The sequence below is a fragment of the Sminthopsis crassicaudata genome, chromosome 1 (genome assembly GCF_048593235.1).
Source record: "Sminthopsis crassicaudata isolate SCR6 chromosome 1, ASM4859323v1, whole genome shotgun sequence".
Taxonomy (NCBI): domain Eukaryota; kingdom Metazoa; phylum Chordata; class Mammalia; order Dasyuromorphia; family Dasyuridae; genus Sminthopsis; species Sminthopsis crassicaudata.
In genome coordinates, this window is record NC_133617.1 from 568527699 (window position 1) to 568553785 (window position 26087).

At 36.7% G+C, this 26087-nt stretch overlaps 1 pseudogene; it reads right to left on the reverse strand.

The window, feature by feature from the left end:
- The window catches only part of LOC141550976 (hsc70-interacting protein pseudogene), a 67868-nt pseudogene extending 53660 nt beyond the window's left edge, over positions 1-14208 (reverse strand).
- Between the last annotated feature and the right edge of the window lie 11879 nt (positions 14209-26087).

Sequence of the window (26087 nt, forward strand, 5' to 3'; positions counted from 1 at the left end):
GGGACTATTGGCCTTCTTTGTCATTGAATTTTTGTCTTGTATTTCGTGTGCCCTAGATTGTAGAAATAGTTGGAAATTATATCTGGTGATCTCGTAATCTGTCAGAACTCCTGAAAATAATTTTTCAAAAAAATATACATTTCAGCAATTTAACAATTGCTTATATATTTTCTGCTTATGTATTTTTTTGTATAGGTCATGAGCCTGTTTCAGTTAACAACTTCTTGAAATAGATCTCCCTCTTCCTGCTGAATATTAGAATCAGCCATCCATTTGAGATTTGTTGTTTTTTTTTTCCCTTGACACTTAAATATATCTTCTTATTTTGAAGAAGTTTAGAAATCATGATAATTGGAGAAAGTATCTTAACCCTCATCTTTTTTTGTTGTTTACATGACCCCATCTTTAGTTTCTTACCCAGAACTTCATCATTCTTCTCAATGCTTTCTACTGTCCTTACAGAGACATTACATCTACCACATGAATAATAAAGGCAGTGGACCATCCATTACTTCTAGAAAGTTTTGCATAGCTCTCTCTAATGTTCCCAATAAATTTCAGAAGAGGACAGAAACAGATCCTTCTTATATCAGATTGACAAATATCCTCCCTAGTAACGGAAATCAAACTCTCCTAGAACAATCATACATTTTGGATCTATAAACCCCATCATCTTTTCTTGGAGCAGAAGCATCTATTTCTTATAAGGAAGCACAGATTGTCCCCCTATGAGAACAGGATTATACTTATTAGCTATGCATAAAATATTATTTTTTCTTCCTTCTTTGTATCACACTTTTCTCCCTTTTAACTTCCTAACATAGGTATGCAAACTTTACTGCTTTCTCAAATCATCATTCTGTTTCCTCCCTAAAAACATAACATTTCCTCCATTTTTAAAGAAGTCTTCATTCTCTGATAACCTAAAGATTAGAGATTCCTCCAATACTTTCATCTTTTACTCTAACATGGAGAAAAATATGCATTGTGTACAAACAGATATTGATACTGGCAGAAACAAAAACATAACTCACTTGAAGTAGAGTATGCCTTCCTTTGCCATTCCTCTGGGAAGTGCCTTTCACTGACTTACATTTCAAAAGATAGTTTTCCATGACTGTTCACTGTACTACTGTTCAATCATTGATGACCTATAAACATAGTTTTCTTTATTTGTGGTGAGATGCTCACATTTTCTTGCTCTATGATATAGCTATCTTGCCTGGCTGGCTTTATCAGTTACAGATTAGTGCCAAGACCTAATAATGCAAAAAGCAGTTTGCTTTAAGCTATCCTCAGTATAGGAATCTTAAGCAAAAATTTGCTAACCATCTGAGTTCTACATAATTAAATCCAATTATGCATCACTTTTTTACTCTTTCATTCCAGGCTTGTAAGTCTTCCTTGAGCTTCTCTGGACACTATGCTCTCTGCATCTGAAGGGTATAATGATTTAATCATTTATAGCATTAAAATGTAAACTCCTTGAGGGTAAAGGCTGTTTTTGTTTCTCCTTTTTTTATTCCCAGAGGTTAGTTCAGTGACTGAAACAATCAGTGCTTAATAAATGTTTGTTGTTCAATCCAATGCTCATTTTGTCTTCCAAAATCTTTTGTTGTTTTGTGAGTTGATACTGCTGGTGAAGTTTCACTCTCTTCCTCTGTAATATTTTGCAAAGTATTTTTTTGACTCTGTTCTTCAATGACATGTTTTTTAAGTGTTATGGTCTGAGATAATCTCTGCGGCCTTTTTGTCTCTTTATTTTATAACTATTTAATATCAATTAAATTACCTTAAGAATAGTAACAATTAGAGTCAATGTCTTTACTTTTAATCAATTTCCCATATTTTATTGATTTTTGTTTCAAGAAAGACTACATGCTCACCAAATCTATTTACCACTGTCCTAGACAAGATCCAGTGAAGAATTTGTTTTGAAGAATTATTTCACTCCCATTGACAGTCTTACTGATACTCTTATTTTTTAGATGCCACTGTGCTAATTACTTACCCCCAAAAGGAGATAATACAGAGTATCCTTAATAAGAATCCTAATCACTCAAAAGAATTTGACCTAATTATTCTCAGAAGAGAAAAAACAAAACCAAAACAAACAAACAAACAAACCAAAAAACAAAACAAAACAAAACAAAAAAAAAAAAAAAAAAAAAAAAAAAAACAAGTAGTTTAGAAAGTGTACTTAGTTTGGGATCATGAACTTTAAAAAAATTTTTTTTGTATTTCAATGTAATTGGTTTCCTTTGTAACTTGATATATTTTATCTTATATGTTTAAAAACAGTATTCTGAAAAGAGGCCCATATATGTTACCAGATTGCCAAAGGAATTTAACACCACCTAATCCTGATCATCTTAATTTGAATTAAGTTACATAACTTATTCATATATATCTCCACGCATGAATTTATATCATAATTAGAAGCAGTACCTATCATTTAACTGGAAGAGTAGATACTTTGGTATATTCATTTCTCACCTAACTATACTGCATTGGATTTCATCATATCCCAAGAAACTTCATTATCCTGTAATATTATACTAACCCTAGACCACATGCCTCCTCGGGGGCCCCTTCTTCTGAGGCTCTTCTTTTCCTGGATAGTGGAGGGTAAGACCTTTTCAGAACCTTCATTTTTAAGGAGAGTACCCAGACCACCCATTCTTCATCTCCCATCTAGTTGTGTTCCTCTCAGCTTTATCATACTTTCCCACCTTCCTCTCCTTTATCTGCTCCCCATTCAGCTTCCTTTTTTATTTTGTCTTTCCCTGTTAGATTGTAAGCTCTAAGAGAGCAGGGATTGTCTTTTGCTTTTGTTTTCCTGACTTAACACAATATATAGTATGTAGTGAGGCTGGTTGTGGTCCCTTTAAGAAACTGGTCCTTTCAGATTGATTTATTCCTTTCTGATTCCTAGCCCCTCTTAGCTGATGCATTATCATTTCAAGAAGCTAGGATCTTTGATCCACAAATCCTGGGCAAAGGAACCCCTTTTGAATTCTAATAGGAGATCCGGGCTTGTCCCAGCCCTCACCAGATCTGTGCCTCCCCCTAGAGTGGATCACAGAACTCAAGGCCTTTTTCAAACCTCTCCCATATGGCTTGGCAACCTTCCATTTAAATGTTCCTATCCTGTCTCCTTCTTAGGGTATTATATACAATGGAGAGATTGGGGACTCAATCTTAATCCTCTCAAATCTCAGAAAAAGTTTTCACCAACTTTTAAAACAGAACTTTGCTGGCCTTCTGGACAGCCCCTCTCAGACTTTTTACCTCTCCTGCCATCTCATGAAGCATGCTTGCCCCATACATTTTAAAACGGGACTTGGTTGCCCCGATTTGGTTATCCTGCCTTAGAGCACTGCCTCCCATACAGCCTTTTAACTGTAGAAGCCTCAAAATTATGCTTTTGCATGCTCACAAGGTTGTCTACAAAAACAGGGGATTTCAAACTGCTGTTTGTTTTTTTTTTCCTAGCCTCAGGGCATTTGCTTAAAATTTTTTTCACCTGCTCATGAACAGATTTCAAGCTATGTCTGTCTGTCTGTCTGTCTGTCTCTGTCTCTGTCTCTGTCTCTCTCTGTTTCTCTCTCTCTCTCTCTCTCTCTCTCTCTCTCTCTCTCTCTCTCTCTCTCACTTTCCTACTTAACTTTACAGGTGGGAACTCTTTTCTGCTCCTAATTTTCTCAGTCCTGAGACCTTTTGCTCTTAGCACACTCCATCCTATTTTTTTTTTTTTTTGGATTGGCATTCTATGCCCCTGCTAACAATTAAAGATTTATTTTCTAAGATCTAACCCTGGCCAGGTTGCAGCTTCAAGAAAGACCTTTAGAATGATGGTGAGGAAATAAAATTCCAAATCAAGGCAAATTAAATTATTAAAAGAGTAAAGATAGCTTCTTTCTTTCTTTTCTCTTCTCATTCCCTGACTGTAGCAGGGAATGAGTCAGTGGGAGAAACTGAAGCTATTTTCAAAACTCCTTCAGTGAACACCTTTAAGGAAAGAGGTCTATCTTTTCTAATGTCTTTTTCTCAAGGTCTCTCTAGACTTGTTCTCTGTTCTATACCTGGTCCCTGACAAATTTTCCCTTGCTCTGTTGTGTCACAGTTCCACCTCAGTTTCTCTGGCTCAAGGATCCCAGGGACTATAGAATATGAATACTGTCTAGAGTTAGGCAAGGAACTATTGAATGGAGAACATACCCATTCCTACCACACCTCTCCTTTGCTACCCTGACCTCATCATTGGTAGCCCTCTCACAAAGTTTTCACTGAGGCAAGCCCACCACATCACCCTTCTATAGCTGACATTTCAAATTCCCCAGGGGATCACTGGTGCAACCGTTCTGGAGAGCCTTTCCCTCCTCATTGGTCATCATTGGTGGCCCTTCCATGAAACAAGGCCAGGGTTCAGATTTATCTCGCCACTAGGGATGCCTGGCAGACAAATTCCTGCAGGTCGACAAAGTTTCTTTGCCTCACCTTCCTAGAAATGTTTGGAAAGGTTATGTTATAGAATTGGAAAGTTTTTGGGGTTGTGGCAAAGATGGGTCAGCTTCCTTCCTCCATCCCTAGAGATGTCTCTTAATGCAGAGATTAACACTAACTTAATGCAGAGATAAACACTGGGATTGAGAAAAATACCTCAATCTCAAACCTGAACTCTGAATAGATTAGCTGAATTCCATTCTCTCTCTCCACCCATCAACTCTCTGAACAAGTTCATCCTTAAAAGTGTGTTTTTTTTTTTTTTTTTTTTTTCCTTTCAAATCCTGGGACTTCTGCCCTCAGGTAAAAAGAGGCTAACAGAAACACACCCCACCCTGCACACTTATCACTTTTCTCTTTCAAAACTGAAAAACTCAGCCCAATGAGACCTGGGACCCACCCACCCCCTCAACTTTTTTTTTTTTTTTTCCCCCAGGGGTCCTAGGCCAATATACTAAGACCAAAACTAGAGGAGCCCATTCTGAGCTCTCGATAAACATTTTTTCCACTCTGCTGCTAACACCTGTTGGTTTCCCCTTAACTCTCTAACCTGAGACTTTCAGCTCTTTTCTTCTCAGAGGAAGAGTGTCCTGAAAAGACACTCAAGAGTGGAGGTGCCTTTTTAATACATCTCTCCCAGACTTAGGCCTCTAGGTGCCATGGAAACTGTCTGAGGAAACCCCAGTCTCTGTCCTGAGTTCGAGCAGGAGGAACACTGGCCTTTCCACCACTACAGGGAACACCACAGGGGCTGAACTGGCTCCCAGCGTCCTACTCCCTGGTAGGAAATTGGGGTCTGGCTGTTTCCCCTTTTATTCCAGGACAGTCCTAACACCTCAGGGGCTGGTAAGCTGGGTAGGCAGAGCTGATACTTTGCATTCCCTTTGGATCTTTTGCCTATTGTGTTTAAAGAAAAGTAGCACAGTTAAAAGATTTCTAAGAGCTTAAACTGCATTCTTATCTTGACTAATTATCAAGGCCTCCTGCCCATTCTGACTTCTTAGTCCACATCCTTAATCCCAACCCCAGGAGAAATTAGCTTTCCTGGAAATTAAGAGTGAAAGGGCTAAACTCTAAGCTACTTAACACCTTTTACTAATCTTTTGCTTCCAGCAGTTTCTCCTACTTCTCTTTGATAGTTAGATGGGCCATCAGAATTCTTATAGGCAACCCACAGAAGGGACCTGATGCATTTCCCCATTCCTGAATATTGTCATCTCCACCCTGGATGACACCCTACTTTTCATCTGCTCCTGAGATCTGTTTTCTCTAGGCTTCAAACTTTGGATTCTCAACTGCTCTTCAGCCTGGAGAACATGGGACAAGTGGGGATGACTGACCGGGACAAACATGCCTTAGGATGCCCTTCTGCCATCCCCAAGCCCCACACCTCACAATTCACCTTCTGACATGAACCCCAACCTCTACAACCCTTGCCAGCTCAAAGCAGTTAGAAGATCATTTCCCCTTTTATCCCACATGCATTTGGAGGTGACTGCTTGAGGGGGGAATAAAGAGGGGACCCCAGAACTCAGAAAATCCTTGAAAGAGAAAATCCCTTTCAATTCTGCCTCAATAAGAGACTCTGCCCCAAGCCTCTTTTTTTTTTTTTTTTTGTTTTGTTTTTTTTCCTTAAATATATTTAAGTTTTAACTGCTTGAGTGGGGAATGAAGCAGGTTGTGGTCCCTTTAAGAAACTAGTACTTTCAGTTTGATTTATTCCTTTCTAATTCCCAACCCCTCCTAGCCCAAGCATTATCATTTCAAGAAGCTAGGACCTTTGATACACAAATCCTGGTCAAAAGCACCCCTTTTGAATTCTAATAGGAGATCTGGACTTGTCCCAGACCCCACCAGATCTGAGCCAATTTGGGACTCCACCCATGGGCCCCTTTAGCTAAATCTCTCAAGTCAAGCTGGAGTCTTCTCTTTGCAGAGGTACCAAACATGCCAGCCATATGCCTGGCATGGCAAGGGTCTCTGCCCACTGGAATACTGTTTCTGGTGCCCTCTTCTCTTTGCCCTCACTCATTTCCTTAACTAGACTTTAACCTTACTTTCAATGCCCATAATAAACCTCTTTTATCAATCTAGGTTTTCAGGTCTATAAATTCCTTTACAGGGGACTCTTGCTCTGCTACTAGACCTCATTTAACTCCCTATCCTTGCACCAAATCCGAAGGGGTTTCAGGGAAGGGTTTCAGGTATCTTATTTGACTCCCTGTACCTTGAACCTGCCACTATACCTCATTTTCATTTGAGTACCCCAAATCTATAACTCATCATTAGTAGGTATTTAAGAAATATCTATTGCCTAACTGAATAAGGAACTGATCAGAAAAAGTTTTGTCAACATATGTTTTAAAAGTTGTATTGGAGGGTGTATTGGAGGGCAAAAAAATTGGAAAGTGAGGGGATGCCCATCAATTGAAGAATGGCTCGATAAACTGTGGAATGTGCTTAAGATCGAATATAATAGTATTGTTCTATGGGAAAAGATTGAGTAGGGTGCTCTCAAGAGAAAAAAACAAAACAAAACCTGGAAAAGTTCTCCATGAACTCAAACAAAGTGAAATGTATTGAATACAAAGTAATATCAATGTTCTGGGATAACACCTCTAAATGATTTTGCTGTTCTCAGTAGTATCATATACAACTACTTTGAAGGATTTATGATTAAAAAAAAAATCCTATCCATACTCAAGAGAAAGAATTGTGTCTGAATACAGATTGAAGCATTCTCTCTTTTTAACTTAATTTTTTTGAGGATTTTTATTTTCATTAGGGTGGGAAATCTATGTTTTCTTTCACAACTTGGAAATATTTTGCATAACTTTGCATGTGGTTTCATTATTTGGGTAGAGATAAGGGAAAGAATCTAAACCCCCACATTTTAAAAATAAATGTTTAAAAATTGTTTTGAATGTAACTGGGGAAAATATTAAATTAAAAAAAAAACTGAGATGTTCAAATAAAGATATTTCCAAAAATATCATTATTGACTAAATATTTGGGAAATATCTAGAAATAAACTTAATGTTGTTTGGGGAAAAAAACAGTTATAGTTGTTTTTTGTTTGTTTGTTTGTTTTTAGTACATTGTTCAGTAAATAAGACTTTTTTTTCTCTATTAACATTTTAAAGTATTAAGATGAACTGAGAATAGTCAAGAAACTTAATTTTATTTTGCATCATTTAGTATAAGGAGCTTAGTTTCATTTGTAAAGGTATCTTATTTCCAACTGAAATATATAATTTATAAATTCTAAAAACAACAACAACAACAACAAAAAATTACTGGACTTGAGAAATCAAATGACTTGCCCACAGTCAGGATTTTTCATTCAGGACATGAACCCAGAGGCAGGGACAAAGAGAGAAAAACAAACGTCTGCAACAAAAGGCAGAGAAAAACAGAGAAACACAGAAAGGGAAAAATGGAGAAGGGGAAACAGAGAGAGACACAAGAAAGTAACAAAAGGAGAGACAGTGAGCACAGAGAAGCAGAGAAAGTCCAATAAGATAGAGATATAGACAAGAGAGAGAGGGAAATAATGCAGGAAACAAGAAACAAGGGGGAAAAAAAGGCAAAGCAAGGCAAGACAAGGAAAAGTTTCAGATACCCAAAGACATAAGGAGACTGAAGAGAGGCAAAAGAGGAAGGAAGGAGTGAGTCCATCATGAGAGCAAACAACAAGAATCGACTGGTAGAAGTGTGGAGAAAGAAACTTTACAAGGGCTATCACTGAAAGCTGCTTTCTCATTCTTATCCATAACCTCATCAAAGAGAAATTAGATGAATTAGAGAGCATGAGAACATTGCCTGATGATGTTGAAGTATTACACTGGAGCTGGAAAAAGTCAGGGAATCCCATGGTTTTTAGCTCAGACAAGGAAACACTAGAAATTTCCCCCATATTTTGGAAAGCAACTGTCATATGTGTGGCATAGAACACTTGAGTTCTCATTGTAAGTGGAGAACAAAGGGAAGAAAAAAAAAATTCTTTTGAGAATGGCTGAGGTGGATTTCTAACACTGGGATGAGCAATTGAAAGAAGTCACAAGATTTTCTACATAGCCAACAATGATCATTGCTACCTATTAAAAGATTGAAGACTTGAGTCACACTATGCTGACAGAGAAACCTTGAAGGAAAATCCTGGAAATATGAAAGACCTCAGGACAAAAAATATAGTCTGAAAAATCGCATTTAACAGAGGAATATACATATGATTTTCTATGTGAACTATGTGTGTGCTTTATTTCCTATGAAATATGATAGGAGTACTAGTGGTTTTTCCCATGCCCAAAAATAAAGTTTCATATTTTGAGGCTTGTGAGTCTGTGTAATTATAAAGGGAGTTGATAATGACATAGCTGGATAATAGAGGATGTTTGCAAAGATATGTAGTTTTCATTTTCAGTTCATTTGAATGTGAGTCATAAAGGTAAGAGAAGTGGAAGCCCCACAAAATGTATCTAGTCCCTATGTATGAAGAGCGAGCCTAGTTCTTCAAGGTTGCAAACTAATTTTCCTGGAAGTTATTCACCATTTTATGGTTACATATCATACCACCTTCACCTTTGGCAATCTGATGAAGCCTATGGATGCCTTCAGAGATTCAAGGAATGAGTATTTTTAAAGGTAAAAAATATATAGGATTACAAAGTAAACAAATTATATTGAAATATAGTATGTGTGTGTATGTGTGTGTGCACTGTATATGTTTGTGTGAATACACAATGTAATACATCTAATCTTATATATACATATTTATAGTGTTATAAAAATTCTGTATCTATGTTACAACCGATAACATTAATATAAAAGTAATGTTCTACACTAACAACATTCTGTAATATAGGGTTTCTTAACATCAGGTGTCTCTTTATATTTATATATTAATTTATATCACATGTTATTTTGTACTATCTAGAAGATATTATCTATTCATTATATAACTATGTGAATATATAAACTCAAGTTTATATATCATAGTTAGCTATATTTACCTTATGCCTATATTTATATAATAACATTTATGTTTATATCACACATGACAATGTTACTTTGCAAATAATATTTTGCACTGATGACATTTGTAGTGGTGCAGTTCTAAATATCGGATATGAAAAACAGGAAATATATCATTTATATATTCTATACACTTGAGCTTATATAAAAATAGCTATAATTATATATTAATAAATATGTAGATCATAATACCTGTCTAAATCTAAGTTTATATATGATTATATATAAGGATTATATATTACACATATAGATGTATACATATACATACATGTGCATCCCATATATCTATATACATGCATATATTTGACAGTTTATATATATGTATATCTATATATACATATATAGATATACATATATATCTATATATCTATATATCTATATATATACATCACACACACACACATCCATGTGTGTATCTAATGTTTAAAACCCCTACACTATAGGATGTTGTAATACATCACTTATGTAGTAGCACTGTCAATTGTGATATGCAGATTAGATTATTTCTATCACTAAATAAGCCCTAATTAAAAGTGAAGTATTACTCCCAGAATGTTGAAAATATGCAACAAGCTGAAGGCCATGAACTATTTTGTCTTTCTTCTTTAAATCATACTAAAAAAAAGCAGTCAAAGCAAATATTTGCAAAAGCATCCTCTTGAAAAAAAAATCCAATCATAGAAAATGCAGTGTGCACAATGTTTCTCTACTCAAGAGCATGAAAATAATTGGCAGAGATGTTTTTATTCTTTTCATTTTGCTCTTTCTCAATTCTCATTTAAAAGGGAAACTTGATATATCTACTTTCATACTGATTGAGTAGAAGATAGACTTAAGTTTTCCTATCTCATATTTCTTTTCAGAATATTATCTTAGGATTATTTTAAAAATGAAATTTGTACAATGCAACTCCTGGGTAACTTAATACTATTGTCTCTCTAAGAAGTAGAATATGAGTTTAATATATTCAAATTATGGTGGCCTTGTGTGTCATGTAAACTATCCTCTGCAGAACTTTCCCCCAAAACTTATATTTTCAAGTAAGAGGAATGAAAAACTATTATACATGTAACTTTACTTCACCAACAAAGGTAAGCACAGCATAACATCTGGATTTGTAAGCAAACCTCATTCTAAGAGTTATATTTTTTTTTCTCCTAGATCATTTTGACAAGAATACCAAGCAAATATTGAATAGATCCAGTCCTTTTGACCACTGTCCTCTGGCCTCTCCTCATAATAAAAGAAACAAAAGTCATTAAAATCCTTTTCCCTTTCTAAACCTGATTTGTCTATATAAATGAAACTTGGAACATTCCTATTTTTTCTAAGGTGGAAAGAAGTTAAGTGGACTCAGAGATCATCTAATGCCAGTCCCTACTTTTACAGATAACTATCATTTCTGTTTTTGTTTTTTAATTCCTTCTATCCACAGCTATTTTCTGTCCATAAACTTAGTTGATCAGCCTGCCTGATCTAATGGGAAAGACCCTTCTTCCATTCTTATGCTAATCCAATGGATTAACTCTACCCCCATCCTAACTCTACCCCCATCCTCTATTATAATTCTCAGGCTTAGAGCCTGAGAATCCCCTTCTCCATCCCATTAGAATGGGCATCTGTTCATCTAAACAATGCCTCAACCCAGCCTTCTATTCCTGAACAAGCACAACACCCAATTTACGGAGCTCAGCCTTATCAAGGGATAGGCCCTGTGTGTTAACCTTGCTACATTATGATCTACTGAGGCAGTAGAAGTGTTGTTTATAAAGCATATTACCTAATTATGAACAATTATCTGAAATTCTGTCATAGTATCTCAAAATATCTACCATAGTAGATTTCTATCAATAACATCATTATGTATATTTAAGTCTGTGCTTTTGTGGGTAAATATGTCCCACAAGCCACAAGGATCCAGTACAACCAATAATGTTGAAGTGACCAGTCAGCTTTTACTTTATTGAAATTGACATGACTGAAAAAAGGATATCTAATTTTCACTTTACAATTGTATGATAGTCCCTTTTTTTTTTTTTCCCTGATACCAAAGGTACCACTTTAACCAAGAAGCACAACTGTACCCCACAGGCAAGGGACAGTAAGTAAACATATCCACGTTAAGGATAGAGATTTTCAGAGATTTAGAGTACTTCATAGAGCAAAGCCTATCCTTCCTTATGAATGCAGCCATCGCATTATCACTTTCTAGTAAGGACTAACACGTTTTGCAGACACTTCTACCTTCAACAGAAATCCCTAATGTACAAACACCCCCCCACCAAACAAAACAAAAAAACAAATGGGAAGATGAACCTCAGTGTTGCCCCTTTGGTCAAATGAACATTGTCACTGTAAGCTGCCTTAAGTGAATTTCTGGCCCTTGGCATTCAATGAGGAATGAGCCGTCTACTCCCAAAACCCAATGCAGACCATTTCTCTGGCCCCAGTTCCTGCCTGGAATCCTATCAGATAGCATCAATAACTTCTTCTCTTTTAAGAATATACCTTACAAATTAAGCTAGATCAACAGAGATTTCTCCAGTGACTTGCAAACAAGTGTATGTGGTCTGACTTTTCATTTTGATCAAGAAGGTCAAAAATGGTAATTCATTCTTTCTCCCTAGATAGTCCGAGAATATTTTGCATTAAGTTATATATCTGATACTCTAAAGAGGAAAATGAATATGTTCCTTGGATTCAAAAGGCAAATATTTGAATTTCAGAAAGTTGTTTCCAAATACTGTGGAAATTGGATGTTAGTATGAAGTCATGACTTTTTCAGTCACATTTTGTTCAAAAAGATATATATATATATATAGATATATATATGACATATATGTATATCTATATATATCTATATATCTATATATAGAGATATCTCATTGTTTATGCAAAGTGTGATAATAAAGCTCCTAGTTTGTGAAGGAGCAACACACAATGGAACTTGGGAAGAAGCAGGAACTCTAATTTAAAAGGGGAGAGGGGCACAATATAATCACTGACAGCAGGATCTGCATTTGGTATATGTCAGCAGTCCATTGTACAGGAGTGATAAGGCACCAATTTGGGATATTTTTTTTATTGTTTTGTTGTGAAATTTTTTTATGTGTGTTTTTAGTATTTGTTAGGCCTCACGTCCCACCTTACTGTTCTTCTTCACTGAGCTCTTCCAAATCCTTAAAATAGGGCAGCCGCCTTAAATTGACTTCTTCTTCACTAGGTACAACCTCCAAGTTCTCATTCCTCCCTTTTTGCAGACCTTGTCGTTCAAAGTTGTTGAGATAATCGTCAAGGCATTTCCTTGGGAGCCAAAGATCACCTTCATCCAAAACCTCAAAGCTATCTTCACTGGGAACTTCATCTAATTCCTCATCAGGCTCTTGATCTTCGCCTGTCATGTCCTCATACCCTCCAAATTTGTTTGACAATTTGCTGAAGAAATTCATAACCTTTAAGTTGTTCTTATACCTGCCCATGGTTTCTGGATGCCGGGCCACATCCTGGAATGCGTGCATGACTTCTGGATCTTGCATGGCTGTAAGAATTTCTGGGTCACCAAGAATTTCATTGAGCACTGATGTACCAGGAATGGTCCGCATTCTCCTCCTCATTCTAGGGAGTTCTCCTAGAAAAAATTGGAAAGGGGCAAAGTGAGCTGCCTTTTTCCTATCTTCTTCCTCTTGTTTAGCTTTATCATACTCCTCTCTAGCCTTCCTCATTTTTTCTAACCTTTCTCTGTACTTCTGCTCCTCACATCTCTGCTCGCGTTTCTTCTGGCGTAGCTCTTTTTTTCTCCGGTGTTCTTGAATCCTCTGGAGCCTTGGTTGAACATCCTTAAGCACAGCATTAGCATCTTCATCAAAGTCTAGTTTACAAGACAAGGACAGATCTTGGCTTGCCTCCTCCCAGTGTCCCAGAAGTCTGTGTGCTTTCCCTCTCCATTTGTAAGGTTCAGCTGTATGGGGGTTAAGGTCAATTGCTTTGCTACAATCTCGGATTGCAGCATTTGGCTTCTGCAATTCAATAAAGATACTAGCTCTTAGGGTATATAAAATGGCCAACCAAGGATTCAGTTTGATGGCCTCTGTGAATAGTTCAAGGGCTTTCTGGAATTCACCATTATGCAGGGCATCGAGGCCCTTCACCTTCATCTCGTTGGCCTGATCAATCATCTCATCTGTTACCTCTGCAGTTGCATCTCCCATTTCCTGGGGGCCGTCCATGTCGTCTTCAATCACTCCCGAATTATCAAGTTCTAGATCACTTTCCTCAGTTTCGACCTCTTCTTTCTTGGTGGATTCATCCCATAGCTTTCTTTCCTCCCCTCCCTTGAATCTTTCTTCAGATCTTATTCTTCTTGGAGGAGGAGGGATCCTCCCACCCAAGCTCTCCACCCACTCCCTCAGGAAGCTCAGCTCCTCATTGTGTAGTCGGGCAGGATCTTGTTGACATAATTTCACAAAAGCCCGGAGCTTGCTGGTGTCCATGTTTGGGGGAGTTGGTGGGGAGGGGAGAGGGACGCGGAGGCGCTGGCTTTCACTTTGGCGTTGGTGTTGGCGTTGGCTGGGCAAAGAGGGGGCGGGGGCGGGGGCTGCAAAGGCGCCTCGCGCCGGGTTCTGAAGCGCCTCGGGGATGCCCCTTGACCTCTGGCGCATCTGGGGTCTTTGGCGGTGGCGCCTGCGCAAAGGGACACAGGCAGGAAAGCGGAAGGAGAGCTGCTGATTTTCTCAAACACTGCCGCTTGCTGGGCCTGGAAGCTTCAGCTTTGTGAGGGATGAGGGAGAGTTTCTGGTACTGACACCTCTAAGAGCCAGTGAGGTCTGAGTGTGAGTTCTGCCTCGGGGAACATACTTAAGATGCTTCAGGGGAAGGAGGCCTTAAGGAGTCCCATCCTGGGATCAGATCTCAAACCTAGTCCAGAGCAAAACCAAAAGAAAATAAAACAGCCACAGCAAACAACAAGAGAAACAAAAAGGGGGCGGAATTCGTGTATAATCTGTGTAATTAACATATATACATATATACAGAGAGAGAGAGACAGAGAAAGAGAGAGAGAGAGACAGAGACAGAGAGACAGAGAGAGACAGAGACAGAGAGACACAGAGAGAGAGACAGACAGAGAGAGAGAGAGAGAGAGAGACAGACAGAGAGACCGAGACAGAGACAGAGAGACACAGAAAGAGAGACAGAGAGAGAGAGAGAAAGAGAGAGAGAGAAAGAGAGAGAGAAAAGAGACAGAGAGAGAAGAGAGAGACAGAGACACAGAGAGAAAAGAGAGACAGAGAGAGAAAAGAGACACACACAGAGAGAGAGACAGAGAGCAGAGACAGAGACAGAAAGAAAAGAGAAAGAAAGCGAAAGACAGAAAGAAGAGAGAGAGAAAGAGAGAAAAGAGAGAAAGAGAGAGACAGAGACAGAGAGAAAGAAGAGAGAGAGACAGAGGAGAGACAAAGAAAGAAAAGAGAGAGACAGAGAGAAAGAAAAGAGAGAGACAGGAGAGACAGAAAAAGAGATACAGAAAGAAAAGACAGAGGAGAGACAGAAAAGAAAGAGAGAGAAAGAAAAGACAGAGGAGAGACAGAAAAGAAAGAGAGACAGAGACAGAAAGGAAAGAGAGACAGAGAGAAAGAAAAGAGAGAAAAAGAGAGACAGAAAAGAAAGACAGAGAGAAAAGAGAGAGACAGACAGAAAGAAAAGAGAGAGAGGAGAGACAGAAAAGACAGAGAGAAAGAAAAGAGAAAGAAAAGAGAAAAAGAGAGACAGAAAAGAAAGAGACAGAGACAGAGAGAAAGAAAAGAGAGACAGAGAGGAGAGACAGAGACAGAGAGAAAGAAAAGAGAAAGAGAGTGATAGAGAGGAGAGACAGACAGAGAGAAAGAAGAGAGACAGGAGAGACAGAAAAGAGAGACAGAAAGAAAAGAGAGAGAAAGAGAGAGACAGGAGAGACAGAAAAGAAAGAGACATGGAGAAAGAAAAGAGAGACAGGAGAGACAGAAAAGAAAGAAAGAGACAGACAGAGAAAAAGAAAAGAGAGACAGGAGCGACAGAAAAGAAAGAGAGACAGACAGAGAAGGAAAAGAGAGCGACAGAGGAGAGACAAAGAAAAGAGAGAGAAGGAAAAGAGAGAAAGACGGAGAGACAGAAAAGAAAGAGACAAAGAAAAGAGAGACAGAAAGAAAAGAGAGAGACAGGAGAGACAGAAAAGAGACAGAGACAGAAAGAAAAGAGAGAAAGAGAGAGAGAAAAGAGAGAGACAGAGGAGAGACAGAAAAGAAAAAGAGAGAGAAAGCGAGAGAGACAGAAAAGAAAGAGACACAGAGAAAGAAAAGAGTGAGAGACAGAGAGAAAAAGAGAGAAAATAGAAAGAATGAAAAGAGAGAGAGAAAAGAGACAGAAAAAGAGAAAGAGAAAAGAGAGGGAGAGAGAGAGAATCCTATTGGAAGATAATCCACTGAATTCTACTTTTATATCACAAAGAAAACTGGAAAAGTTCAAACTTGTCTACATGATGGATATACAGAAAGACCGATGTCTTATTTGGCCTCCTAAATTGAAAAAGTCATGGAATCCATGACTTCCTGATAAATCAGAGAATAATATAATGTCAGAAGGTGAAGGGACCTCACAGAGTATCTATTGCCATCATAACGGAACAAAAATCCTCTCTGCTACCCCAAGTAAGTGATCATCTATCTATATGCTGATTTAAAGCCTCCTGTATAGGAACATATATTGCCTCCCAAGGCTAAAGACACTGAAATAGCCTTTCATCCTGGAAAGGAAAAGTAGACCTCAAAAATGCTTATTTCCCAGAATTTCACTTATAATAAGGAGCCTACTATATTAATCATGTGGCATATATTCTACTGAGCAAGTGTCAAAAATCTCTGAAAGTAGAGATAACACAAGAACTTGCCTCTATTTTCTTAAAAGGGAAAATAATGGAGTCTACTGTACATCAATGAATTTAGTTTTGGTTCCTGGGGAAAAAAAATAGAGCAAAGTAAATGAAATTAAATTTTAGAAAAGAAAGCAGTTATCAAAGAGGACTAGTATACTTTTATCAAGAAATATTTCCAAACTAAGCTTATTTTGGAAAAATCATTTGATGATATCTCTCCTGGTGTTATTTTAAAAATTAAATCTTACATTTTGCTTTAAAAATACCATAATTTCTCCTTAAACTATGCTATACTACCCAGTGATTAGATCATTTCTTTTAAAAAAGGATATCACATTTAATTTTATATTTGTCAAATTGATATTACTAAATCACTGATCTGATGGGGTCAAGAAATTTAAAACTCCTCCATTTGGCATCTAAGTCTTTTTACCATCTGCCCTTCCTATACTATACCTTCCATCTACTTACTGTTTTCCTTACCCCAATATTCCACCACTCTTTTCCATAAATACATTTCTCTTCCCATTTTTACCCCATAGAATATACAGCTTCCTTCAAATGTTTTATTCCCCATAGAAAGCCTTAACCTTTAAGGTCATTTCTGTTCTTCAACCAAACTTGTTAATTCTGTTATCCAAATTAATTTGAACATTTTCTGTTTTTATTTAAATATGTTAATTTAAATTCCTGCATTGTTACCTTCATTCAATAGAAAGTAAACTACTTTGTGACAGAATAGATGGTTTTGTTTTTGACTTTGTGTCTTATAATAGATATAGTTATAATCCTATTACAATCTCTGACCTACTATAAATTCTTAATATTTATTGAAAGAATAAGTGAAAGAATGAATGAATCATTTTTCCTATGATAGTGTATATTTCCAACTCATAGTTCTTTGACTCTATCCTGAGAGAAGGAAGGTGCTTCTTCATTGTTTCTCCTGGAGCAAGAATAATATCTTGAATTAATCATAGTGTTTATTGTTCTTTTAGTTCTGCTTATTTCACTCATCATTTCTTCATGTGTTTCCTGAAATTGAACATCTCTTATACTACAATAATGCTTTAGTATATTCATATAACACGATTTAGTCAATCATTCTGCAATCATTAGACAGCGAATTTGTTTTAAAATTTGTTTTTAATTTAGTTATTTTTTTGCTTTCCAGACACACACATACAGACACACAAAATGATGCTATGAAGTATGTTTCCAATATTGTAATAGATGAAACAATGGTTAATAAGATTTAGTGACTTTTATTTCATTTTACTACATAATCCTAATTTATACAAACAAAACAATTTAAACGGCAATAAATAGCAGTTGATTGATTTGAAATTCTTCTTTGGAAATGTGTTCCTTTCCTTTGACTACTTATCTATTGCAGAATGACTTTGTTCTTGCATAGTTGTTTTAATTCACTCTATTATGTGTATTGTTCTGTCATTCAATCATATCCAACTTTTCATGACTCTATGGATTGTACTGCCCATGGAGTTTTCTTGGCAAAGGTATTGGCATGGTAATTTCTGTCTTCATTAGTTTTAGACAAATAGAAGTTAAATGACTTGCCAAGGATCACATAACTAGCAAGTGTCAGACTGAATTTAGGTCTTTCCAAATGTAAGCTCAGCACTCTATTCACTAAACCATCTAAATGTCCCCTTGTGATCTTCTGTTGCATACTTTTATCAATTGTCTCTTAATTTATCTTCAATGATTTTGTCTACAAAGCTTTTAAAAAAATTCTACATAATCAAATCACAACAACTTTGTGAGCTCAGTTATTTGAGCATGATTATCCTCATTTTAACAATGAGAAAGCTGAAATTCTGGCAGTTAATTTGTCCATAATCACGAATTTTTTAAGTATCCAGGGCAAAATTCAAACTCTTTGTTTCCTGGTTTTAAGCCCAGTGTTCTTCTGCTATGCTATGCTATTCTAAGAAGTAAAAGCTTCAAAACCTAAAGTGGATTATATAGATTGATAAAATACTTTAAAGATATGTTATAAAGCTAAAAATCCCATTAGATGCAAATGACAAGACCAAATCATGAGTCCATTCAAGATCATACCTGAGATTCCAGCCATGAATTAGTTGAAACCAGGGGAAAGAGCATATTTCTGAATATTGAAAAGATCCATAATAAATTCAAAACACTTTGTTCTAAAAGAGAGACATAAAGGCTCTAAAGTTCTTTGGCTTTGCCTAAACATTTGGGGGCAAAATAAGACAGTAAATAAGAAACAGTAAGGCACTGTGTTAATAGTTTGATGTGACTGCTGTTTACAAAGAGAGGAAACTGACACAGAGGTCAGTGAAACAAACTATACATGGCCACTAAGAGAATCACTATATTAAAACACTATAAAGTAATTGATATTACTAATAGTCACCTAAGTTATTGAGCAACTGGCATGCCTACTTTTTTTTAAAATTATGATTAAAGAAATGTTTCAGTAATCTGAGTAATAAATCCTTGTAGAATGATTCAATCCCTAAAAAGACTGAGGAAATAAGGCAGCATCCTGCATATATGTAGAACTGACAAAAACATATATATAAAATATATATACTCATGTCACTGTTTTAACACATGCTGACAGAGAGTGGGACAGCTAGGTGGTACAGTGGATAGAGTGCTAAATCTGGGGTCAGAAAGACTCATTTTCAAGAGTTCAGATATGGCCTCAGACATTTACTGACTCTGTGACCCATGGTAAGCTTCTTTTACCCTGTTTTCCTTAGTTACCACATCTCTAAAATGATCTGGAAAAGGAAAGGACAAAAGTATTCCAATATATTTGCCAAGAAAACTTCAAATGGTGTCATAAATTGATGGACATGACTGAAAAACAACAGAACAGCAAAACAGTGAGTGGTAGCAGTAGAGATAATAGAATGAAACACAGAAATAATTTATACTAGAAGACATATTTGAATTAGTTTCACATTTGAATTTGGGTATGTCTGGCAGACTGAAAATTGAGCAACTTCAAATTAAATAAGAAAAACAAACTCTGATGACCTAATAGAAAAGTGTGGGAAGAGGCTCTGTAATATTATATATTGGAAGGAAGTAGACAGGTCTTGTGGTTGGCAGTTAACATGCAAATCAGAATTTCATAGAATAATAATGGGGCAGCTAGATGACTCTGTAGTCAAGAGAATCTGAGTTTAAATGTGACCTCAGACGTTTAATTTTTACTAGCTGTGTAATCCTGGGAAAATTATTTAATCCCAATTATCTTGCCAAAAAAGCAAACCAACCAACCAAACAAATGAACAAAACAACCATAAATAATAAAAGTTGACATTTATCTAACAATCGTTGTCTCATATGATCCTTAAAAGAAGGTGCTAGCTAGGTGCAATTATTATAAGTTTTTATAAATAAAGAAACTGAGGCTGATACGATAAATGCTTTGCCCAGGTTACACAGATATAGTGTCCAAAGCAAGATTTGAATTTTTTTCTTCTTCCCTTCAAATTTCCTATTTTATTCACCATGCCATTTAGAAACTAGAGATATCCAAATATTTAAAGAGTTAGAACTCTGTTGTCTTGGGCTGGAATTCTGCCTTCCCAGCCCTACCTTAGGATATCTAATGACTAAAGACAAGGTAAAGGCCAGGTAAAAGATGGCCCAGTTTACCAACACAAAAATATCAATCTGGGAGGAGAAAGCTGTAAGTGTTTCTGTGATTTCATCCCTTTCCAGCACTAGTGTGGTAAAATATTACCTTCAGTTGATTTGAAATTTAGAGAACTGCCTTTGAGTAATGCCTCTAATATTTACTCACTATGTCATATATATATATATATATATATATATATATATATATATATATATATATATATATATATATAATTTATCTTATAGAATCTCAATTTCCTTTCTATAAAATTGAAATAATACTTATCTAACTCACAAGATTTGTAGTGAAGAAAACACTTCCCAAACACTTTTATGCAAATAATGCTTTAAAAATACAATGATTATATTATTTATATTCATTATAGTTATATTACTGCATGCTATAATTATAAGTAATTATATTAATTCATAAGGAAAATATATTTGCCATCATGTTACATATATCCATCATGGACTCTATTGACATAAATATGATCTAAGACAAAGAGGTAGCACTGATGAAATGAGGAATCTCTTATTTAATTTAAAGACTATGGTGGATTTGACATTTTTAAAATGTTTACTGTGTCAGGCCTCTGCTAAGCTAAAGGATTCTGATGTCCTAATTTTCAGTCTGTTCTAGGCATTGTATTAAGCACTGAATACATAAAGAGTAAAAATATAGTCTCTGCCCTCAAGGAGCTTACATTTTTTTTCTTTTATAATTATAACATTTTTGACAGTACATATGCATAGGTAATTTTTTACAACATTATCCCTTGTACTCCCTTCTGTTCCCGAATTTTCCCCTCCTTCCCTCTACCCCCTCCCCTAGATGGCAGGCATTCCCATAGATTTTAAATATGTTATAATATATCCTAGATACAATATATATGTGCCAAACCAAATTTTGTTGTTGTTGTTGTTCCAAAGGAAGAATTGGATTCGGAAGGTAAAAATAACATGGGAAGAAAAACAAAAAAATGCAAACAGTTTACACTCATTTCCCAGTGTTTCTTATCTGGGTGTAGCTGATTTTGTCCATCATTGAACAATTGGAATTGGATTAGATCTTCTCTATGTTGAAGATATACATTAAGGAGCTTACATTTTAATGGAGAAGAAAATAAACTAACAAATATGTACAAACAAGTTGTGTTAGTACAATGGTCTAGACAAGATGGCCTTTCAAGATAGCTGATCATCCTAGCCTTGCAAGATCTGCTGCTAGACCCTATCAGTGAACAGTTACAGGTGAAGATCTGTATCTGTGCAAAAACTGGTAAGACCACCTTGACTTAACTTAAATTGAAATTCTTCTGACTCAATTTCCCAGTTGTATTTCTTTGAAAGGAGGGTTTCCCGTTTGATTATTCTTGAGTCTGCCTATGAGAAAGAATTGTTACTTACTACATGCATGATTGATTGTTAACTGTGACAGTTAACTGAAGTCAAAAAAAGCTAAAGATGCTTTATCCTGCCATTTGTGTGCCCTTAGGCTTAAACTTGAAGGACTAAATTGATGCTGTTAATACCATGTCCTTGCTTTTTTCTCTAATAGCATTTTTTAAAATTTTACTTTAATTTTTAAAAAAAATTCATTAAAGCTTTTTATTTATAAAACATATGCATGGGTAACATTTCAGTATTGACCCTTGCAAAACTCTCTGTTCCAAAGTTTTCCCTCCTTCCCCACACCCTATCTCTTAGATGACAGGTAGTCCAATACATGTTAAATATATTAAAATATATGCTAAACTCAATATATGACTACATATTTATACAGTGACCTTGCTGTATAAGAAAAATCAAATCAAGAAAAAAAAAACCGAGAAAACAAAATGCAAGCCAACATTAACAGAAAGAGTAAAAATGCTATGTTGTCCATACTCGATTCCCACAACCCTCTCTTTGAGTGTATAGTCTCTCTTCATCACTGAACAATTTGAACTGGTTTGAATCATCTCATTGTTGAAGAGAATCATGCCATCAGGATTGATCATCATATAGTCTTCTTGTGGCCATGTACAATGATCTCCTGGTTCTGCTCATTTCACTTAGCATCAGTTCATGTAAGTCTCTTCAGGCCTCTCTGAAATCATCCTGTTGGTCATTTCTTACAGAACAATAATATTCCATGACATTCATATACCATAATTTGCTGAGCCATTCTCCAATTTATGAGCATTCATTCAGTTACCAGTTATATGCCACTACAAAAAGGACTGCCACAAACATTTTTGCACATGAGGGTCACTTTCCCTCTTTTAAGATCTCTGTAGTAGTGGTCTTCAAACTTTTTAATTAGGGGGCCAGTTCACTGTCCCTCAGACTGTTGGAGGGCCAGACGATAGTAAAAACAAAAACTATGAACAAATTGCTATGCACGCTGCATATATCTTATTTTGAAGTGAAGAACAAAATGGGAAAAAATACAATATTTAAAATGAAGTAAAGTTAAATCAACAAACATACCAGTATTTCAATGGTAACTATGGGCCTACTTTTGGCTAATAAGATGGTCAATGTCTGGTTCCATATTTGTCACTGCTAGTCATAACAAGTGATGCAAGTATGCATCGGTTAGTCTTGATCTGGTTGGAGATTTCATTTGAGTAAAAGTATGTTCACAGACATAAGTGCTGCCAAAAAGGGTTGTCATTTTGAACAATTTGAACTGGTTTGAATCAGATGATTCAACAATGAGATCATTGTTGAAGAGAATCATGCCATCAGGATTGATCATCATATAGTCTTCTTGTGACCATGTACAATGATCTCCTGGTTCTGCTCATTTCACTTAGCATCAGTTCATGTAAGTCTCTTCAGGCCTCTCTGAAATCATCCTGTTGGTCATTTCTTACAGAACAATAATATTCCATGACATTCATATACCATAATTTGCTGAACCATTCTCCAATTGATGAGCATTCATTCAGTTCCTGAGATGAAGATATGTCTCAGAGGGGGAGAGATGCATAAAAATTATGAAGGCTGCTTGACTTGAATGCGTCTTTCAGAGAGTCACAATTCTTCAGTTCAGCCAGTTCCATTTGGTAAATTGTATCCACATTTTCAGTGTCAATAGAAAATGGGTTACGCAAAAGTTGTATGTTCTGTTCATGGGGATGAAGCTCTTTAAATATAAATTGGAACTGCTTTTGCAATTTTTCCAATGAATCCGCACATGTTTTGTTTGGGAATGCAATCAGCGGTTTTTCTGCTAACAGATTTTGAGTTGTGGGGAGATAGCAGAAGTTTTCCTCCTTCACTTGTTTGATGAGGAGGCCTAATTTTACTTCAAATGCTTTGAGATGTGATTGCATATCACTGATGAGCTTCCCCTTTCCTTGAAGGTGCATACTGAAATTGGTGAGTAGCTCTGTTACATCTGTCAGAAAAGCAAGGTGCCATTTGCATTCTGCATCATTGAGCTCTGGTACATCTTTGTTTTCTGAAAGCAGAAAAGTTGTAATCTGTTGAAGTAAGTCATAGTAATGTTTCAAAACTCTCCTTCGACTCAGCCAATGGACTTCTGTGTGATATAGAACATCTTCATACTCAACATTTAGCTCAGTCAGAAATTCCTGAAATTGTCTGTGATTTATTGCATTAGCTTTAATGAAGTTAACACAAAATACCACAATTTTCATAACAGTGTCCCACTTCAGTGATTTACTACATAGCACTTGTTGGTGGATGAGGCAGTGTATGGCTATTGGATGAGAATGGTTATGTTTGTCCATCTCTTGGTTAATGTGAGCAATTACTAGACCCCACCATGCTAGCGGCACCATCACTTGTCACTCTGGCTAGTTTAGCCCAGTCCAGCTCTAAACCATTCATAGTTTGGCAAAACTTTTCATAGATATCCTCTCCTGTAGTTGCTCCTTTGATGCTTTGCAGTGCAGCAAGCTCTTCTATGACTTCAAAATAATCATTCGTCCCACAAATAAAAATTAGAAGTTGTGCAGATTCACAACCATCATTGCTTTCATCGAGTGCAAGGAAAAAAAAAAAAATATATATATATATATATATTTTTTTTTTTTGTGGAGTTTTGCAAGTGCTGATGCAGATTGTCACCCATTTCTTCAATCCTCCATGTAATTGTAGGTCCTGAAAGACTCACTGTATAAATAAATTGGCCTTCTCTGGACACATCTCTTTGGCAACAGAAAGAAGGCATTCTTTAACAAATTCTCCCTCCACAAATGGTTTGCCAGTGCATGCTATTAGCTTGGCAACTTGAAAACTTGCTCACAGTGATGAGATTTTTAGCTGCTTCTGCTTCACAAAAAATATTTTGCTGAGTTGTCAATGTATTTTTTCAGTTTTAATATTTTATCTTTTCTCACCTCTCCAACAAATCAATCATATTTATCTTTATGTTGAGTTTCATAGTGTTGACGAAAATTATATTCTTTGAACACAGACACTATATTCTGGCATATCAGACATACAGCTCTTTTCTTGTACTGCATGAAAAAGTAATAATAATCCCACTGTTCTTTTAATATCTTACACTCCAAGTCAATTTTTCTTTTTCTTAACATCATTATTTCTAAGGGATTCTAAATTGCTATTAGTAAAATACATGCATACACACACACACGTGTATACATATATATATATATATATACACACACACATATATATATATACATACACACACACACACACACACACACACACATATATACACACACACATTGCTACAAAAACAATATACCAGCAATAACTTTGCCCACACAGAGACATACAGACTGCAGTGCCCAACTTCCTCCAAGCTGCCGCTACACTGTGATGCCTCTGTTTCCTGCACTCTCTCTCCTGCTTCAGACCTTCACTTCACACAAGTCACTGCTCAGGCTGCCCTCCCAAATTTTCTGGCTTCCTCTGAATTCTGAGATCAATTCTCATGATCCAGAGCTGCATGATCATACATGCTGCACTCATAATTTATCATAATTGCAGGCAAGACTGTGTGTATGTGTGTGTGTATACATTGTATGTGCAGAATGAGCTTCAGTGACAAATCATAAATTGGGGCTTCCGGGGGAGGTCATCATGTGACTTGAAGCTGCACAAGTGTATGGACACCTTAAGAATCTGGAGGGGGATGAAGCAGTACACCAGTTCTGCATCCCCTCATACTCAGGATAAGTGGGGGGGGGGGGACTAAGATCAGACTCCCAGTGATTATAAGGTGATGACATATGTTAGCAATATTCCATCTCTTTGTGAAACTACAGAACATAGGCACAATGATAAAACTGATGACCACAACAGCCAGACATGAGGTCACTATGGATACAGAGCCACGGCCTGGTACCAGGAGCCTCACTCTGGGCGACAATAGCAGTCAGTACAGCAACATGCGCTAGAGAGGAAGCCGTTACATTGTCATTATAGCATAATGACAATGAGAGAGTCAAGCTGGGACTTGTAGTACTAATTGTTACTATACCCGCACATCAGACACAGCCCATATATTCCCCCTGCAGCGGCCATGACATGCACATCCCTTGTGTCTGTCTGTTGTGGTGGCTTCCATTACTTTACCAGGCCGCATGCTGTCAGTTCTCCGTCTTCTGCATGTGTCTCCCTTCCCCACAGCATACACCCTGGCCTGGGAACTCACCTCAACTTGGTATGGCCTCACACATTCTCTCCGACACCTCAGCCCAGTGAAGGAAGTGTGCGTTGCTAATGGCAGTTTAGGTCGAACATCACTTCTGGTCTGATTTTGCCACAAACCGGCGGGCCACATAAATGTCCTCAGTGGGCCGCATCTGGCTTGTGGGCCGTAGTTGAGGACCCCTGCTCTGTAGGTCATAAGCCCAGTAGAAACAGTACTGGTTCAAAGGGTATGCAATTTGATAACTTTTTAAGCACAGTTTCAAATTGTTCTCCAGAGTAGTTGGATCCATTCACAGTTCCACCAACAATGTATCAGTGTCACATTTTTACCACATCCTCTCTAACATTCGCC